General features: G+C 30.8%; 1 protein-coding gene across 1 annotated transcript in view; it reads left to right on the top strand.

The window, feature by feature from the left end:
- The window catches only part of LOC106690952 (uncharacterized), a 101041-nt gene that overhangs the window by 52716 nt on the left and 28801 nt on the right, over positions 1 to 19524 (top strand). Inside the window, exon 3 of the mRNA XM_014436561.3 lies at positions 14384 to 14425. The gene's annotated coding sequence lies outside the window, so the exon portion shown is untranslated. The remainder of the gene's footprint in view (positions 1 to 14383; positions 14426 to 19524) is intronic.

A 19524-nucleotide genomic window follows, 5' to 3' on the forward strand; every position in this document is an offset into this window, starting at 1 on the left:
ATGTGCGGAACCCAATAAAGGATAGTATGTTACAGCAGTTCAAACGTGTTACATCTTATTCCTTCTTCTCTTTTTTGACATTTGACTTTCGCCGATACTTAACTTACGGTCAACTATATATACATATAAACATTTTTTTAATAATACTAAATTTTTTTCAAAACTGAATTATAAGAATAAATAACAATAAAATCGAGAGTAGCATTGCTCCCTTACCATACGACTTTAGTTGTTTTTGTGTGAAAATTAAATTTCATTAATCTTTATAAGCCACAAAACAAGAGGCTGGGGGAGGAAGAAAATAGGTGAGGCCTATGGTAGGCACTTCTGTAACAACAACTTAATTTGCATACAAATTTTCAACCCCCCAACTCAATTTAGAGGGGCTATACAGGTGGGCAAAACTTGCAAACAATATTTTTTTTTTAAATTTGATTGAATTTCCCTCTAACTTATAAATAAAAAACAATAAATTTATCCTTATACCGTTAATTTTGGAAATTATGTACTTACCCATCAGTTTTATTATGCATTATATTTTAAAAGAAACTTTTATGATTATGATGTGTTTTATAAAAGTTAAAAATTCATCCCTCGAATTTCAAAGAACTTCACTTGTTCAGAAAAAATCTAGCTAGCTTACAAAGGTAAAATAAAGATAATAAAATTATATTTGAATTGCGGACCGATTCTCATGCATGTTTATAACAGAGTTAAACTAAATGCTCAGCTAAATTAAGTTAACCATAGCAAAAAAATCGAAGGCAATATGCTCGGCCAATACTGACCATAAAAAGCTGCATCGTGGATGGTGTAACTGGAATAGTAGGATTTATGCAACAGCTTTTGCATTTCCTAATGATACAGAATAATTGATTGCCAAGTAACGGTTTTCCAAATGTCAGCCGCCTACAGAACCAGAACTGACGTAACCTTTGAAATCTGATAAGCCACTTTCGTGGCACCATTACAGAAACAGCACAAATCCAAGATTGTGTTAAGTAGATTGTAAGTAATAAATATATGAGAAATATTGCACCTATATATATTTATATTCAGACAAAAAAGAATATCGTAAGCCCTAAATTGCCCTTTCATTTTAAGTTCAAAATAGTTAAATATCGAACTGGCCGGTAAATTTCTAGTTTTAATTTAATTATGTTCTTTCACTTAGTGTGAGAAGAAATTAATATTTTAATTTATCTATTCATACCGTTTTTTAATTTCAGGCGCTTTTTAATATGATATTGGACCGTCACTCCCCGGGGGTCTTAGCGGGGTGGGTCCGGCGGGGAAGGATTGCATTTTTTTGTATACAATATTTTACTTTATATTTTATTTTATTTATTATTTTTTTCATGATCTCATCATTAGAACTCATGATTAATCCCCATAACAATTTCCATTTGGTGCTACACCACGCGTATAGTGGGAAATATTTCCAATTGGTGGCCAAATGCGAAAATCGTCTCATGGTATTGAAAATTTGATATTGATCACGCATATAACCCTTATTATGGAAACGAAATGAGAAAAAAAATATTTTTGTCCTCCTTCATAGCAATAAAAAAAAAAGATAATCACCCTAAGGTTGTCTTACTCTTATTTTATTTTCCAAGAGGTAAAACTGGTAGTCGATAAAGGTTAGATGAGATAGCCGAATATATTTAGATGTTTTCGAATTATAATCCCGATATACCTCATGTTTGGGCTAAGGTGTGTCTCGAAACCTAAATATATAGTAAAAAATTATGATCTCTTCGCATTTCAACTTTACTTACTGTTAATATCATATATAATATAAAAGGGAAAGAAAAAGAGTAAGATTAAAAAAAATAATAATTTTAATATAATGGTCTGATAAAAACTTAGAACAAAAACAAAAGTTTGGCCCCAGTTTTTTCTTCTGTTGCCTAGTAACTATGTATGTTAGGGTATCGCAATGATTTCACTCCTTTCAATTCTTTACTCGGGGATATACATTTGCGTTCGCGTTCTAATTTCTTGATATTGGTTAGTAATTAATAATTAGTATAAAGATAAAATATTTTAATTTTTTGATCGTCTCTGAGGATATTTTAATTTCCTTTTTTCACTATTTTGGTAGCATTCCACTTTCTTATAAATCTGGAATTTTAACAGACAAGTTCTAACCCTACAACTAACCCGGACAAATTATAGAATACACCTAAGCATGAATAATATGGAGAACGGTAAGTGTGGGTTATATGGTTTTTCCAGATCCTTACTATTTTTTTCAGCAAGTGGTATGTTTATTTCTATTTTGCAATAATTATATTTATTTATATATTACTGTTATAACATTTGAATAACATCAATTTAAATTTTGTAAATCCGATTTATTTTTTTTTACCCCGATTCCTATATTTTGGCATGGTGATAATTTTTTTTTCCTCGACGCTAATAATGGCATAAGATAACGATAAAAAAGATCATTTTTATTTTTATTTTATTTTTTATTTTTTTGAGATGTAAGATTTGGGGAGTTTCAAATTTTGAATCTGTGCCCTGTTTGTAGAAATGATTGCTGAGGGCATTTTCGTCTGATTTGTAAGGAATTTTGTAATTGTAGTTCAGTAGTATCAAGGTGTTGATACACTTCGTTTTAGATATCGTTTAAAATAGGATTTCCCTCGGTTCTATTAACAGGGGACTTCATATACTATATTGGATTGTAGCTCAAATTTGTCTTTGTCTTCAGTGTTATCGGGTCTGGAAAAAACAAATTACCTTTCTTTTGTATTGGTGAAGACCCAAACAGATGGAAGAGGATGGATCCTCCAAGAAGAAACCTTGCAAGAATAGAACCGATGGTGGGTGGATAGCTCAAAAGGTGCTACCCTGAAAAAGTTCTTTCCTACCGTTGGTTCACTCCTGGAATCAACGTGGTTCCTCCCCGACTACTGGATCTCACAGTTCTTCATGGGGCATGGAGGTTTCCGAGCTAAGCCCGCCGCACATGGCATAAACATTGATCCCCTATGCCTTGTTGTCGGGTTTCGGAGACCGCCGAGCAGCTATGCCCTTTGGGGCACTGAAAGCCAAGATGATGAAGGAGACAGGACTCAACGTTGTAATGGTGAGCGATCTCCCAGAGCTGATGAATAAAGAAAACTACGCGCACTACAAGGTCTTCTTGTATAGGTGGAAGGAAGCTGTGGGCTCTACTCACTCCTCCCTGGGTAGGAGAGGAGAAGATAACTAACAAGGCCTCTTAAAGCATATGTTAACTGTCTTGATTGTACCAATGAGTTGTACCCACTGCTGCGAACATCCAAATTGCTACACCCCACATTAACAGGCAGGGTAGGGTGCTAAGTAAATAATAACAATTAACTTTCTTCATTTCACTCTTTCTTAGTATTATTCCAAAACTTGTAGTAGACAGTTCGACTTAGTTAGTCAATATAGGATGCATCAGTTATGATTGTAATCAGTGAAATAATTGTAAGTAATCTTTCTATTTATTAATCTCAATTTGTTTTCTATATATTTTATTGTTTAATAATCGGCTTTTTCAATAAAATGTTGTTTTTTTTTATTGTAAGAATTGGATATGAGAACAATTGAATGCCAACATATAAGCTCAAAACGCCGCCAAAATATAGTTGATATTATTGACTAAATCTTATGTATATAAATATATTTGAAGCTATATAAATTATATTTTAGTGAATATTCAAATTTCAAATACCTTAGGAAGAAGATAATATATGATATTCACTATAATATGCCACCTTTACATATTTTATAATAGTGGACATTATGAAAGGTAATGGAGGCGTTTATCTTTTCTCTTTTTAACAATCACTCGCTGGAGCCCTACCGTTATCTTAATTAGCTATTCATACATAAAATAAAGAAAACGTTGGCTCGTGTACTTTTTGTTGTGGAGTCAAGGTAAGTGGCAATGGTTGCTGCTCAAGGAGAGAACAAGGACAGCTTCTAGTTTTATTTCCTCCTGCTGGAGCTATTAGCATGTCTCTAAATGTCATCGGGGAGGGCGGTGCAGGAAGTCACTCTGGGGAGTGTTCTGAGAGTTGGAGCAAGAGGAGAATTTGGTTATCCATTGGGATGTGTGCAACTTAGCAATCTCTAGCTATATAAAACGGTTATCACTAGAGAGGGGCGTTCGTAGTCGAGAGTTAAAACGCTTTTTTTCGTTTTTCCCCCCAAAAAATTTTTGCTTTTTGATACCAACGACATAGGTTCGAATCCGGCCTGGGGGTCGACTATTATTTCTGTGGTTGTCCCACCATGATTAGAATTGAGTGTTAACCTACAGATAATCTCCCTTCCCCTCGTATGTCATAAATAAACAGGAGTCATAAAAAAAAACTAGAGAACATACATTGCTGCCTTGAGGCATTTTTCGTCAATGCCTCGAAGGAATTTTTGAGTAATTTTTAAAATTTAAAATAACTTGTAAAAACTAAAAAAGCAGAGATAAAATGAAGTGTTAGAGCGGGAATCGAAGTTAACAAAAATAACAATGAACAATATCTATAACAAGATTATTCTTCAGGGGCTTCTTCATGGATACCCGACGCCACTACTTCATACTATTCTACGATTTTTTTTTAGAATCAATTCTACTTAGATGTTAACCACTGCATTTCCTTATTTAAAATTTGCCTATTCTAAACAGTAAATCAAATAAGCAAAAAATCATAACATGAAATTAAAATAAATAAATATTGGCATACATAACCATATTATCAAAAATCAAAATTGTGTAATTTATACTAAAAAATGTAATTTTGTACTGGAAAACGTGCAAATTAGTGGAGGAACACCAAAACGTATAATATTTTGAAACACAACAATCAGTGTTATTACAATGGCTTTTCCATGGTTGGAATTTCTGTCGTGGCTTGGCTGAATTAAAGCTAGGGGACAAAAGATGTGATTGCCCGAAAATCCGGTCTCTATTTATTACTATACCTTAAGAAATAACATGCTTGGTCCTTTCAAACCCAACAGTTGAAATACAGACGGATGAGCTGGTCAGGTATTTTTTTTTGTCTTTTTGGTGTTGTTTTTTTAGGCTGTTTTTTTACTATCAGATGGCCAGTATTCTTTGCACATTACCAAACCAGTTCTGTTCCTCTCATTAAAATATGTCTATTAGTGGTTCCTTTACTTTTTTTACTTTTTTGAATTCTCATTCAGTTGAACCTGGTCATCAACTGAGACATAGAATCTCTTCTCACTGCTTCAAAGTTCTCGAATTTCTTAAAGCATAACCTGGTTTCAGTAGGTAAGTTCTCTTTAAGAGGACTTCTAATTAATATACCTTAGATTTTCTTCATCTTCCTGGTACGACAGACGCAATGGATTTGTAAATAGGTCATGTTAGTTGCTCTAATTAGTTAATTTCTGATAATTAGCATAATATAAATAATATTATTAAAGCACTAATTAATTTCTGAATCCAATTGTTCTGATTCAAAGTCACACAATTACGTAAATGAATAAAATAAGCCATACCCGGACTCAGAAAAATATTTTAAACTTTCACCTATGTTCTCTATAAAAATACATTTTCAGATAGCTAATATTAAAGTTCTTTAACACAAATCATGAATTAAAACGATATAAACACTAAAAAAAAAAATAATAATTATGGTTAATATCGATTACAATATTAATAAATAAAAAATAAAGATAGTTAAGAAAAAGGATCAGAAGACATTTTGTTTTGAAATAAATAATTTACTTTTTATAATTTTTCATATATCATTTTCTTGTTTTAATTAACATCTCATATACGAGACATGTTTTTTTATTTAATTCTGAGTAGTTTATAGAAAATTATATCAGAAAAATACTAATATAGCTTAAGTAATCCACATCCTGCAGAATATTTTGAAATCGATATGGTTCTTTCACCATTTATTTGTTTTTGAGAAACAAAATATCTAGGGAAGATAGGAAAAGTGGTTTAAGGCAGAATTTCAAAATTTTCAACAACGTGTAGAACACTTAACCTACTTTAACCGATTCCAATATTTACCAAAATTAAATGAAAAATTGTAAAATATTGAGTAAATACTGCTTATTGTAAGAGTTTAATATCTCTCATAAATAAAGAAATAATAAATCTAATATTTAATATTTCTATTAAATCATCCTTATGAGGTTTAAATTAATCACCAATTTCCTAAGTTTTCAACTAATAGGAAATGTTATACATGATCCTTTGTCATGAAAAAAAATCATCCATTGCTGTTTAACCTTTTGAGTGCCATAATCTTTAATCACTTATGGATGTGGGAGCCCTCTAAATTATTCAAATTATTTTCGGAATAACTTTGGATTATCTATCAATGAATATCTAAGGATTATCTATATAGATAATCTTTTTTTCATTATTATTTATCGTTATCGCACTTCTCAATTTATATTTTATTAGTTTTAAGAGTCCTAGGATTTAAGGGACCTATGGATCGTAGGGCCCTTATTGTAAAGTTGGCACAGCATTACATTTAGATCTATCACAAAAAATTAATGTTTGGTTTTCTTAAATTATAAGTCGACATATTATAAATATTAATTAATAAATGTATATTTCTTAACAGCTTTGAAAATATAGTTAATTATAAATATGAATATATGCAACAATAGTTTTAAAATAATTCTAATATAATTAGGGTCCCAAAAAAATCGTTTATAAATATATTCGAAATTTAACCTTTTATTTCCAATTTATATTTGTAATTGTAAAGAATAATAATTACTAAGCGGAACTATCGGAATTAAAATTAATTACACCAGAACCTATAGTATTATTAACATGGCGAATAATATAATAAATATTAATATTCAGTAATTGATGTATAATTAGTTATTTGTATACCTTTTCATAAGCATTGAATACTTTCAAAATGTATATACAAAATATAATTTATTTAATTAACTTAGGTAATACTTGGTATATTACATCTAATACTCGACTGTCCAAGTTGAGTGTTTGCGACTTTAGCGCACTTGCTCAGCCTCCACTGACTCATTACCAGTGATGTGGCGAGAGGGATGCGCTGGGATCTTTTGAGCTCTGCTCTACCCCTCACACGTGGGGGATAGAGTGGGCTCAGGGATCCTCAGGTCAATTGTGTAAATATTGTATATATTATTTTATCATTATGTTATTTTATTTATTTATTTTTCATACAGATAGTTCGATTATGTTCATATTTTTTATTCTTTTTTTGTATATATTTTAAGAGAGTTTTGTTTATTTTATTTTTTTATTTTAGTATGTATAAGATCATTCATCGCTATTACCTATTGCCCACAACTGTGTGGCAGATTGTAATATCTATCAATAAATATATCTATCAATTTCAATTTACATAAAAAAAAAATTAAAAAAATACTTGACTGTCAAAATAAGTGCATTCGAAAAACGCCATCACAGATGTTTAAGCTTAAGATGTCTAAGCTCGGATTTGCTAGTTCAGAGCTGAGTCGCGGAATATGAAAGTTTAAGTATACTTTATAGCAGAATGGATTATGATATTAATTTGAACTTTAAAAAAAATGAAAGTAATTGATGATAAGCAAAATAAGCCGGATCCTGCTCGAAAGGTGAAGGGCGTGACGAGGCTCTCCTCTCCAGCCAGGGTTCGGGGGACGAATAATGCAGGCGAAAACCTCTGATATTTACAGGAGCTTCGTCAACCTCAATAAAATGGTCCCTGTCTCTTGTACTTATAGTATCAATATGACAGTGGCACAGAATGGTCGGAAAGAGGGTTCTGATGAACGTTCGATCTGCTTATTCAGCGAAAGATCGTATTATAACTTCACATATATATTTGTTTTAGTATTTCGGAGGAGGGAAGTGGTTCTATAATTTAAATTATTTTTTTTAACTAACTACATAACCAATCAAACCAAAGTGGGACTCTTTACTTTTTATTACTTTTATTTTACTGACAATAACAAATTTTTGTTATTAATGTCTACTTGTAACATTTTTGCTAATTTAAAAACTGATCTTCAAGTAAAGTTATCCATCCTATACGGTTTATACGTTATTATCTATAAACTATCTCACCTATATTATAGAAGTAAACAAATATGTTTTAAATTGCGTGATATTACTAAATTATAATTATAAGTTTTAATCTTGAATAATTGTTTCCTGATTATTTTTGTTTTTAAAGTAATAAATTAAAGGAAAAATTTTTTAAAAAATTATTTTTTAAAGGAAAAATTATCGATGTGATTTGGGTGCAAAAAACATTCATAAATGCTAAACTAAAATGTGAAATACAAAATAAGAAGTTGAAGATTTCCCGGATATTTGAGTGTTTGCAGAGTAAAAGACAACATATTATCAACACTTAATGCAGCTAATAACAGAAGCTGAAATTAAATAAAAATAAGCCAGCGGCTCGACATTTTTTGAATGAAACTAGATCTTCCCCTTGGTTGCAGATAGTGTTGATATGGATATTGGCGTTTTTGATGAACTACAATACATATTGCAAGGTATCATGTATGGTTGTTTGTTACCTTATTTAATTCCTTACAGAAGACAGTTACTTCTTTATTCTAAGAACTGCTCAGTTGCTACCACTAAACTGGATTGATTAGTTCTACACCTGAATTATTTTCATATATACCGGTTTCTCTGAATTATTTTCATTAGTTCAACACTAAGGAAAAGACAATCATAAAACATCCACATTGTCTGCTCCTAGGTATGATATAAAACTAACACCTAAACGATTACAACTAAGGAAATAAGAACCAGATATCAGTAGTATCAAAGAACAACAGATAAGAAAAAAGGACTATCCATCTCTTTTTAATCACATTTTCGACACCAAAGTAGAATTCTTTTCCAAAACTGGTCCAAAGCAGTAACTATTCTAAAGTATTTTTGAACAAATGACGTGTGATAAGGTTGGTCCATTCTAATTCTCAATGGCTTAAAAACAAAGTTACTGTTTTGGACCAGTTTTGGAAATAAATCCTACTTTTGTGTCAAAAATGTGATTAAAAAGAGATGGATGGTCCCTTTTTCTTATCTGTTGTTACAGTTCTTTGATACTACAAACTCAATTTTCACAAAAATTTGCTATAGCCCACTCAGGTTCTTATTTCCTTAGTTGTCCGTAGATTATAATGTAATCCGGTAATAACAAAGATACCATGACTGTTAATATTTTCTCGTTAACTACCCGTTATATGACATGAGTGTGCAACTAGGGAGAGGGATACTTTTATCTTCGGCTGGCATTGAACCCTTGCCCGGTGACGAAACTCCAGGTGAAAGTGCCTGCAGTACGCCACCATTATAGCGGTCCTTTCTGCCAGGAAATGGGGCTCTTGCGGTCTGTTTGTCCAAGGGAGGTCTTCCAGGACCGCACAGATCCTTCGCGCGGAGGCCGTGTTGAGGCTATATAAAGGAACCTTAAAATGGACATGACTCCGTTGGGAGAGGAAATGGCAAGAATGACGCCTCGTTTGTCAGCTTGACTTGCAATAAAGGACTATGTGTACCGTCACTTCCATCTTCATTTGTACAGACGTCTGTATTGCTGCCAGGGGCTCAATTAATATCAATAGATTTAGCCTTCGTCGTGTCTATTTTATTGGTATATTAGTCCCATGCACATGATGAGGGGCCTAATTAGATATTACGGTTTCAAGAAAATTAAAATGTGAAACTATAATTACAAACATAGAACTATCCTAATTATTTTACAGTTCAAAACTCTTGGAGGTGAAATGAGGTTTAAAGCCTTACCCACGGTAATCCATTATAGAATTTGATAAACTGCATTGTTTTATTTACTTTTTTTAAAACTTCACCATATCATATTTAGAAGAAGAAAAATCCAAATTAGTTGTTTATTAGTGCGTTAATAACCGTTATAATACGTTTTACCATATGATAAGGTTCTAACGATTAATTTGTGTTGCTTATTGATGCAAATCACTAAAATCAAAAAATATAAAATATGAGAAAATAAATGAATAAAAATGGTATAAATATGTACTAAGTAGTTGAGGGTACTTGACATTTATCGCTGCAGTACCCCTGAAAGTAAGAGCGACCGAAAGGGAAAGGCCGCTAGCGGTCCCCAAGGCCGGCGGGTACTGTTAGTCCCGCCGCTAGTCGTTGCCTACCACACCTGGCCAATATTCAAAGATTTTCCAAAATTATTATCACCACAAAAATCAAGCAAGAAAGTATTTCTCTTACAGAGAAATCTTTCAATCACGAAAGATGTTTAAAGTTGAAAAAGGTTTAGTTGTTTACCTAATTAGTTGTTGGAATGAACACATTGTTCACAAGCAATAATAATAGTTTACTCTGAGTTATATTAATGATAAAACTTGTAGTATATCGATAATATTTGTGTAGTTTTTTTTCATTTACGTTCAGTACATTCAATACGAATATGTTAATTATTAATTATAGGAATAGTCTAGATGGCGGCCAATAAAGGTAGGAAATAGTAAAAGAAAACTATTTTGATGCCTTTATTGACCGCCACACAGACTATATTCCTACAATCTACTTCATACGGTCAACCATCTTCTTCCAATGTTAATTTTTAATATTTCATTTTTTTTTAAACTTCATTGCTTTATTTACACCTGTCCATTGAGATAACAATTATTTTATTTTATTTATTATTTATGAAAATGTCCTGAGAGACATAAAGAGTATCCAGCGGCACGTCCTCCAGGCCTGATATAAAATTCAATTATTGGACGAGAAGACCACTCATTCATCTTCATTTTTGTTGTCATGACATTTGTGAAAGTGATAGAATGTCTTTTCAATTTGCAGTGGAATCGTTTATAGTTGATACCTCTGTGTTCGTTAACAGTTGTCGTGTGAAGGTCAGTTGCACCAAAACGATTAAAGTTTTTTAATATGCGTAAGTATTATATTTCTACCTATCTTTTAATTTTTTTGGGGGGTTTCAAAAGGAGTTTTTTTTATTTTATTCATTTTAAAAATTACATCCAATATGATCCGACCAGATGACATCTATAAAAATGATAGACATGAGTGAAATGTAATTATTACAATTTTGACTATTAGGGCGTTGTGGAGGCTATACAATTTTTAACCCATATAAGTACAATATGAATTGATCTCAAGTGATACAACTAATAATTTAATTAACAACTATTAAAATGAAAATAAAATAATAATTATTTAAAAAAATAAATAAAAAATAATTAAATGGATTTTGAAGTGGATAATAAATTTATAATTAGTAAATTAATATAATGATGAGAATAAAACAAGATAATATTATAAATACAGAATATGATAAAAATAAGGATCCAATAATATCTAAATAAATAATATCTATAACTAAGCACACATACATTGCTAATTCTAATCGTAATATAATGAATAATTACGTGGAATTAAGAAAAAAATATGGTTATATTGCGAATCAAAATCAGCTACTATTGGAGTGAAAAAAATAATCTTAGTCTTGGATTTAGGTTGCATGTTAGTCCAAGAAAACTGGTGGGCACGATGTCGAACAATAATGCTAGCACACATGTCGAAGAGTAAAGGTGATGTGATGTGATTTAGTCTGGTTTTCTAATATTTTAAAACCATAATAATAATTAAATATATCGTGATTACTTAACACCTTTTTTAATGCAAATAACCATTATTGACAAATTGCATTTTTTTTTTTCAATTTTGATGAAATCATATCGAGATACAGCTATATTTCAACACCGGCTTGCCTCGGAAATTTCATTATCAAACGTCAAATTAGTTTATTTTAAATATAGGTAATTACTTTTAAATATTAATCTCCAAATAATGCAATTTTCAAAAAAAGAATAGAGAGAAGCTATAAATACTGACCTACTTGACAGACTTTTTTTTATGCATATTAATTTGTTTTCAGACACAAATTTGCACATGCATAGTATAATACAAATTTACAATTGAACAACAAATAATATAGCAAAGATTATGATAGTTAAAAGATATTTACAATTAGACTATAAATTTAAAATTGAACATATTAGAGCACTACCAATGGGTATTTTCTCTACACACCTGTAACACTCCAATTTAACTTAGATCAGATTTACTAAATGAATTATAATGTACAGTTGTAAATAGTAATAAATAAATATTTTTAAAAAAAATTGAACAAAATAACGAACAGAATTATTGTTACCACAGGATTAAGGGAAATAAATTAAAATTAGGCTAAAGAAACTAAAATAGGAAGTATTTATCGAGTATGGATAAATACAATATATCATCTAAATTGATGAGGTCCTTACTAATTACATATGAGAAAAATATATATTGAAATTGTATAATATTTTTAGATACCAATATAATTATCAGTATAAATTAAAAAACCTACAATAGTTAACGAAATCGGTCAAAATATTAATATATTTAACAAGGTCAAGATCAGCTACTGGTACAAAATAAACAGCTTCAATTAATTATCCTTTTTTCACATTATGAAAATTAATTTAATACAAATTAACTCTTTAAATAGATTTTTCGAATAAAATTTAATATAAAAGACTTATTATTATTATTAGTAGTAAATAAAATATATCGATTCCTTATTTTTATATTAATACCGCTCTTGAACTCATGATTTCGAAGATAATCATTGGATAATTGTGATCTGCATGTAATATTTACTATAAAATGTCTTTGAGCTAGTTGAATAGGATGCTCAGTAAGGTTAAACAATACGCTCGACAAAGGACGGTCCTGCTCTTTTGTCCGATGTATAATAGAGTTTTTAAAAAAAGAAAGAACAAAATGTCATCAATAATTAAAAAGAAAACAACTCAAAGGTTGAGTGTTATAGCCGTGAGGGAGCCACTGCAGGCGGTAATCCCACATGAAATATGGTCCTATTGATGGGACCCCTGCAAACAAAAGCATCATTCTCTCTTTTTCAGGGGACCTTTTAAATGTTACCTCGGTGGAAAAAAATAATCGATTTTAATTGAATGTTTTTTTCATGATTTGTTGTGTATTGTTAGAGATGTCGATGAGTATTTTTTATATCGACGGTATTTATTTATTTGATTATTTCACTATAAGAAAATATTGAAATTTATGTTTTTCCTCATTTTTTTTCAATCAGTATTTTTATCAAATCAACTGTTTTTCTTTACTTAAGAATATGCTATTATGCAAGGTATAACAGTAATCTCTTAACATCTATAGTCATCATCGCTTCTCCTAACCTTAATTTTTTAACAATGCTAAGATATGAATATTTCGCATTGTTAAAAATAATAATAATATAAATCGCAAAACGTGTAATATGCTCAAACAGACATCAGCATTCTGGGTATATCACGAGATATTTGTGAAAACATCACAACAAACAGACAATGAACTTATAGTTAGACCAATGTTGAATGTTCAACACTCGACTCATTATGGTAGCTCAGAAGATAAACAAGCCCTCAACAGATCCGCTTTCAGTTAGTTATCAAACAGGGGTCATTGTCAGTGGAGAAGGATCATTTTAGTTAGAAAAATAGAAATACCATACGGTTGTCCATTTCTAGTGACCACGACCCCTGCTCGGTATGACCCCTACCTCAATCCCTTGAAGTACCTCCTACAACTGCAATGTTCATATTTATTCAGGTTCACGAGTAATTGTGCAAATTCAGATGATAGTTGTAATCTAATTAAAGAAGTAATAATTGTTGTCTAACGATCACAATTAAATTTGAAAATGTTTTGTTATAAGATAGGGTGTGCCTAGCTTTCACAGCTCGGTATGGCACGTATTATTAATTCGTTATTAGGACTGACTATTTTCCCATAGAGAATAATTGCTGATTATTAAAAAATGTACATGAGTTGGTGGTGCAATCACTCGGTCTTTGAAGGGTTACACAATATTATAGAGGAAAACAAATTAAATCATTCAATAACATTTTCAGGTTTTTTAAAAAAAGTCTAGCAACTAAATTTAATTTATTTCCTTTGGCTATTAAAATTTTAATCTTCTTATGCTGGCCGATTCTACCAGTAGATTACTATCCAGCTATAAACTCCTCTTTCATCCTAATGGTTTGTTGAATATTGTGTACTTATAATTTTATTTTTCAGTTTATATTCAAGTTTATCACCCTCGGATCTAATTCATGCTCTATCTTATTCACTTTAGTTAATAAAGAATTAATGTTAATTCTACATCTATAAAGCTTTATATTTAATTACATTACACTGAATTGGGTACAAGCTGAGTAGTATTACCAAATGAAAAGATATATATTTTTTTTTTCAATAAATTGACAAACATTGATTTACTTAGTATTATAAATTAACTAAACATTTATTTTTATTTTTTAGAACACCAAGGCAGAGATATTTCAAGGAGTAATGAAGTCATCGGTAAGTAGCAAAAAAAATTAATAACGTTGGGTAAGCTATGGATTAGAAAAATATTAAAAATTTATCGAATGCATACAACTGAACAAGGGGTTTTTTCATCTAAATAACGTTTCGTCCATTTTATGTGTCATAATATTGTTTGTTTTTTTTTTTGTGTGAGTTTTTATTGCAACCCTGCTGCAGATAATCCTCCCTTGACATTGTTTAAGTTAAAAGTTTGAAAAGTGGCTCTTCTAAGGTCGGGAATAAGGCTGGGTTTGACAAAATATCTATTTCAAGTGTTTTTTTAATTTAAACTGTTTCGAATTACTCAAAAAGCATATCACTCCTGAAACATTCGGAGTGATTATTGAAATCATGATTATTTTAAAATTATTCAGTTCGAATTCCTATTTATACTTCTATAATCTATTATATTACATAATGCTAAAGGATTGGTTTGTTTGAACGTAATAATTTCTGTCGCTTCTACCAATCTGAATCAAAATATTTCTTTTGTGTTAAATAATCCGTTTCTTGAGGGAGCCATATACCATTAGGCTACGAACCATAGGGACAGAACAGTAATCGTATAATGAATTTTTGCTTAGGTACGTAGCCATAATCCTACCATGACAATGCCTATGAAATGAGGTCTGATAGCTAAGAATATTGGAACGAGAGTCCGAGAGTACTTGCTTCAGGGGGTTATGGAATGATTCCCATTGGATTAGTCAATATTTATTTCACGACGACCCCAAGAAATGAATTTTTACACTCTTACTCAGGGGCTGCATAATTTCTCAATTGAGGAAAAACAATTAAATAAAATCAAAAATGCTTAAGAAGCTGTATGATAGAAGGTGGGTACTATCACTTTGTAGATATTTACAATTAATGTTATCTTTGAAAAAATATTCATTCCAAGTGGTTAAAAAAAAATCGTTTTTGAATGACTCGAAAACTATTAAACTCCTGGAACATTATAACATTATTCAAAATATATATTTATTCTATTTAAATCTGATTATTTAAATATATATATATTTATAAAATATATTTAAATTCTCTAAATCCATTAAATAGGGGGCAGCGGTAGCAGCGTGGTAACGCGCCAATCTACCAACCCACAGGTTGTCAGATCAAATCCCGGTCCTACCCTGGCTTTTTCAAGCACAAAATAATGCAAAATTCACTCTCAACCTCCCCCGAGCATTTGCGGGACCCGTTAGCCAATGGGTGGCACACACAAAAAAATAGGTGTGGGAATGACGAACTCACCCTACGAAAAATCCACGTCAAGAATCGCGCAATGTATTAGGAAATACATCGCGCGAGGACTTTGACCTCCATGGTCTGTTGCTCATATAATAATAATAATAAAATCCATTAAATTTACAAAATAGGAACTATCTAAATAGAACCCGGATTACCAATGTTACAAGACCAAGTCGTAACTTATACATAACATATCCCTAAGTGGAATTTCATTACAGATAGGTTTCTCAGCTGCTTGAGGTGTCGTTCATCTGTTTAGGATTTGAACCCTAACTGGGACAGAATATCTGACGTGACAAACTTATATCACTAAAGTGTTTGTTGGATGTTGGGGGACTAAATAATGATGTGATCTCATCCTGTCGTTATATTCCAGAAGAATAACGTTAAAGTCAAAAACGCAGGTACCAAAGTTTACTAAGAGGCGTTCAATCTTAACACAATAATAGAAGTCACTTACGCCATCGACCCATTCCTCAGAATAAAAATTAGCTTTAGTTGAAACTAATAGCTAAAATTGTCATAGATACGACATTTATTTATCAATGGCTCATTCATGAATAAGGGTCCTATTCGTAGCAATTTTAGCTGTTACTTTCAACTGCAGCTAATTTTGTGCTTTGGACTTAATGCTTACTTGTGCATTAGTGATTCCGATTTTATAATTATAAAATTAACTAATTAATTATTTTCAAGGTGTTTCTGAAGAAAATAGCAAGAAGTATTTAATGAAAACTTTTCCATTCTCTATCTTCACTATTACATTATGAACAAATGATACAAACGTTAACATATATTGAAAGTTTTTCCTACACTTGCACCGACTTGAAACTGTGAATAGAAATGAATTATTACATACATTCAATTTAACAGAAGTACAACTAATTGGCAACGATAGGTATTACACTACTGCTGACCGCGCCCCCCTTCCGACCATCTTCTCCTCAGATTAATAATAATGGTGATAAAAATCTTAATGGCGGTCCCACAAAATAAAAACTTGACCCCCAACCATGGTTAGGCAGTATAGGACTCCAATGGGAGTCTTGGCCGAAAAAAAAATCTTCATGTACCCAAAGCTTAGATGCCGAAATCAACAATCACCCTCTGCATACAAGATATGTAAAATATCGATATATATCGTGTCGATTATTTTAGAATATATTGAAATAGTAGATTGCCCGGGTGGCGGTCAATAAAGGTATCAAAATATTAAAAGAAAACTATTTCTTGTTAACCAACGTTTCGCATTGCAGGGCTTCGTCAGGGCTTAATGAAAAACGAAATACAGACATTATAGAATTGGCAGAACATTAAAATAAAAAGTATTTCAAAACTATTGTTATGTTTATAAAGTATACAAAAAAAAATAATAATAATATAAGGCAGTATACATGTAGGTAGACCAGAAACTGGTTACTGATAAATTCAACCAGTGCCCTGTTTCATAATGAAAGCTAATAGTATTAATTCATAGTACAAGTTTAGAAACTAGTGTGATAATAATATTAATACTTATTTTTTTCATCATAGGGATGACTATTAATAATACTACAGGAATTAAAAAATACTAAAGTACAAGTTACTACTGTAAAAGTCGGTGTAATTGAATTAAGATAAATCTACAAGACTAATAGTATTAGTTTGTATTTTATTATGAAACAGGGCTCAGGTGTGATGAAGTTTATCAACGTTGGTTAACAATAAATATTTTTCTATTACTATTTTAATACCTTAATTGACCGACACCCAGACTATCTTCCTACAATCTACTTCATAGGGTCAACTATCTTCTTCCAATATTCTAATATTAGTTCCGTATTGTAATAAAAATATCTCTATTTCGATTTGTATTTCTATCCACAATATATTAGTATTCTTTGAAGGAAAAAGAAGAGGAATGGGGTTTACAATGCGTTGAAGGACAAGGTAATATAAACTAAACTGAAAAAATATAATGAAACCAATGTTTATCAAATAATGGTTCATTTTATTTTTTGCAAAAATATAGGTTTTATGTAGTCGAATTTTAACATCGATATTAATATATGTAGAATAACACTATCGAACAAAAATATCCATTTATTTCTTTTAAACTATTCATAAGTCGTTATTTTTTCAACATACCTCCTTCTACCGGTACCCGTCATCCCTAAATACGCAGGTTCAATCCGAATAATCCTTAACTGTTTCGGTCTAACTTGTCGGTTCAGTCATAATTAACTATTTTGGGATTTGTTCTTTATAAAACCACGCATTTTTATTTGCACATTTTAATTATTGCAATATGTTCATAAATTCCCCGTTGTGTAGCCTCAGGTTTCCTCTTCTAGCCTCGTGCTAAATATTCTAAGTAACCCTTAGAAGAGTGAGCGGCCACGTTTAGTATTTTGTAAATAACAGTAGACTAGATAATAGTCGCGTAAGCTCTAACTTCGAGGTGTCTGGAAGTAAACACGAACTAAGTAATTTCGCAACTAAGGAATAACAATCATTACCTGCCTCTAACCTTTATACCTTAAGCTTCAATAAATTATTATTTACTTTCGTTTATTTTACTGATTGTAAGTGTTTTCTGTTGAGCCCCTCTTGTTCTGTCAATATTACTGTGAAGTTTCAACAATTTAGTATACTATTTACAAACGGCAATATTTACCTATGAAGTATATACACCACGTTCAATTATATTGTTTCATTTATATTGATCGGGCAAGAGTTTAGAGCTTTAGGTTTATATCAGTAATATTAACAGCATCTAGAAAATTACACTAAACGTAGTATTTAGGAACATAAATAGCAAAGGTTTAAAATAATTATAGATCTGTGTCTATCCAATAAAATAAAACCTATTAATTGCGTTTTACGTTAATGGATCCATTGAAGGTTTGTTATGTTAGCACTAGTAATTCCTCATTAATTTCAAATCAATTTATGATTTTTTTTTTTACATTTATCCATTTTAACACCTAAGCTCCCTAGGCTATGAGGCTTTGCTAAGGCTTGTAATGCAGCTAAAATATAATACCTTAGAAAATCGCCAATGGTCTATTTCCTACAAGTGCTACATTTTATACCATTAAAAAAACTTCATTTGTTTGTTTTATTTTTCGATTGCACTTTTTTTCTTACCTTATTAGTGACCTATTTTATAAAAAGACCGTCATAGAAATTACTAGTTCATATAGTACATCAATTTAGAAAAAAACAAAAATTTGATTCCACGGTTGTGTGAAAATAATAGAAACTTCTTAAAATGTTAATATACTGACAGTCTTAATATCTCCGAAATCACCTAACTCTTTGATAAAAAGTCAAAGTTTTAAAAAGCCAACTGACTTCATAACTAGAACAGTAAATCTGAAATTTATTTATTTGTTAATTAGTAACACATGATTTTAAAATATAGATCGTCGGTCTGTTGCTAGACGACACCTTAGCAACTTTTTAACAACCCTTAGCAACGTTTCTCTCACTTAATTATTATAATACAAATATAAAATACATGTTTCTTTTAAAATAAACAAAAATTATAACGAAAATAATGCCAATAAAAATAAATGTAATTGAATCATATACTCATACGAAGTAAATAATATTTACAACTTAATTATTAAATATGGCGTTAACAGTATTATTTACAATCATATACCGTGTCAAAGAAAATAAAAAAGACACATGAAAAGCATATACCACTTTTATATTTATATGTACTACCGACAATTCGCACGATTTATATTCAACTGCCTTCAGTTACTAACTTTTTTAAACATTGCTATCATTATTTCGATTCAAACTATTTTCATATAGCAAACTTCCCATATGTTGTTAGTGCATGTTTTGTA

The sequence above is a fragment of the Halyomorpha halys genome, unplaced genomic scaffold (assembly GCF_000696795.3).
Source record: "Halyomorpha halys isolate HHAL.00 unplaced genomic scaffold, Hhal_1.1 Scaffold1988.1, whole genome shotgun sequence".
NCBI classification, from domain to species: domain Eukaryota; kingdom Metazoa; phylum Arthropoda; class Insecta; order Hemiptera; family Pentatomidae; genus Halyomorpha; species Halyomorpha halys.